Here is a 2439-nt window from a genome sequence, read left to right on the forward strand (position 1 = left end):
AACCCTCTCTTATACAAATGGTTCAACAATCTCAATATGGAGGTAATGTTATCGAAGACCCAAATTCTCATTTATCAATATTTCTAGAAATTTGTGATACAATAAAGCTTAATGGTGTTAGTGATGATGCAATTAAACTTAGATTGTTTCCATTTTCACTAAAGGACAAGGCCAAGGTTTGGTTACAATCTGATCCACCAAACACTTTTACCACTTGGACGGAGTTATCTAAAGCTTTTCTTAATAAGTTCTTTCTACCTGGAAAAATTGCTAAACTTAGAATGGATATAACTAGTTTCTCTCAACAGGAAGGAGAGATATTATATGAAGTTTGGGAGCGTTATCTGGAGTTACAACGAAAGTGTCCTCATCATGGTCTACCCGATTGGCTAATAGTTCAAATATTTTACAATGGACTCACCTATCCGACAAAAACGCATGTAGATGCGGCAGCGGGAGGAGTTTTGATGGGAAAGTTGACCAAGGAAGCTCAATAATTGATTGAAGAAATGGCTGCTAATAATTACCAATGTGCCAATGAATGAGGTAAAACAAGGAGAACCGTAGGTATGCTTGAAGTTGATACATTGAATATGTTAAGTGCAAAGATGGATAATGTGGTTAAGATGCTTAATAGGCAAGTTGGTTTTAGTTCTAACCAGGGAGTAGTTGTTGCATGTTGTACTAACTGTGGAGAAAATCATGATGATTCTATGTGTGCTAACAGCGAACAGGTTCAATATCTCAACAATTATAGCCGTCCACCCCAAAACAATCCATACTCTAATACTTATAATCCGGGATGGCGTAATCATCCAAACTTTGGATGGAAGGATGAAAGGAACCAACCAAGACCAACGAATCCACCAGGTTTTCAACCAAAGCAACCATTTCTGGAATCTAAGCCAACTTGGGAATTGGCAATTGAAAAACTAGCAAATCTATCAAATGATAAAATTTAAAAGTTAGCTAGTGCCACTACTCAACGATTTGAAAGAATTGAGGGCAGGATGTACCAACTTACCAATATGTATAGGAATGTTGATATCCAATTAGGCCAAATAGCTAATACGATCAACAATCGGAACCAAGGGGATTTACCTAGTAAAACAAAGGTGAACCCAAGGGAGTATGTGAAGGCCATAATCCTCCGTAGTGGTAAAGAAGTGGGTGAGTCGCCTATGGTTGAAAGTGTGAGAGAACCTGAAAGAAGAGAAAACAAGTAGCTGAGCGAGTTAGAAGAGGATAACAAGAAAAGTAAGGGGAAAGACAAAGTGTAAGTGAGTGAACCACTAATTGTAGAGACGACACCAATTCCTCCACCAGTGTCATTTCCACAAAGATTGAAGTCATCAAGAAGTGACAAAGAACTTGAGAAATTTGTCAATATTTTCAAATAATTACATATTAACATTTTTTTTTGATACTATTTTGCAGATTCCTTTACACGCAAAGTTTCTCAAGGATATAATGACAAAGAAAAGGAAATTAGTATAGACACCAAATTTTTAATTCAGCTTTATTTATTTATTTTTATTTTTATTTTTATTGATTAAATGATAATTATTATCCATTTTTGCTTATTAGTCTCACAATTTTTATTTTTAGACATTTTTTTAGCATTAAAATTTGTTGGAAAAGAAAATTGTTCACAAAAAAAAGGTTGCAGGAAGCGTGCCATTTCTTTCCTATGGCTTCTGATATGAAGCCATGGGAAACGCTACAGTACAAACACAGCTGCATTTCTTATGATTTTTCACCGTTTCTTTCCTTCATTTTTTATCACCATTGGATCATTCTCACACCATTCCACCTGGCTTTCATCCAAAAACTAAGAAAGATCTAGAAGGGAAGCCAATCGAATGGTTAAAAATAGAGGCGGTGGGCTGAGGTTTATCGAGAACCCTTGAGATGAGGGTTTGAAGCTGTCATCTGATATAAAAGGAGCAACAAAAGATCAAAGGAGCTTTTTCAAGGGGGATAGGACAAGAAGGGTGGCAGCTGGAGGAAGAATAGAGGGAGAGATATAGAGAGAAAAAAAAAGGGGTGACGGGCTGGAGGAGCTACGGTTGAATGAGAGCTTCAGGATTTCAGGCCAAACCAACAGAGAGAGAGAGGGGATAGAAGAGTGGTGGTTGAGTAGTTAGAGAAAAGAAAGGGAAAAGAAAGACCAGAGGAACGGAGGAGCAACAACCGAAGGTAGCAGGAGAAAACAGTAGAAGAAAAGCAAAAAGGGAGGCTTCGAGAGGAGGCTTTGGTCTGAGCAAAGATGCCTCTTTTTCGATCATTTCAGACCGTGATTTGCCTTTCAAAAGGCTAAAGGTAACATCTTCTACTTTGTCTGTCCATGGGTTACTTGATTGGTATCAAAAATATCGAAGTTTTCTTTCATTATACCTGTTTCTGTTTGTCTCCATGTGCGTTGTATTCGCGAATCTG

The 2439-nt window shown here is 37.5% G+C and overlaps 1 non-coding gene across 1 annotated transcript; it reads right to left on the reverse strand.

Annotated features, from left to right (window-relative positions):
• Positions 1–272: 272 nt before the first annotated feature.
• On the reverse strand, positions 273–379 carry LOC113757880. The gene has a single exon (XR_003466520.1). It is a non-coding gene; the product is annotated as a small nucleolar RNA R71 (small nucleolar RNA).
• Positions 380–2439: the final 2060 nt, after the last annotated feature.

The sequence above is a fragment of the Coffea eugenioides genome, unplaced genomic scaffold (genome assembly GCF_003713205.1).
Source record: "Coffea eugenioides isolate CCC68of unplaced genomic scaffold, Ceug_1.0 ScVebR1_3392;HRSCAF=4598, whole genome shotgun sequence".
In the NCBI taxonomy this organism is placed as follows: domain Eukaryota; kingdom Viridiplantae; phylum Streptophyta; class Magnoliopsida; order Gentianales; family Rubiaceae; genus Coffea; species Coffea eugenioides.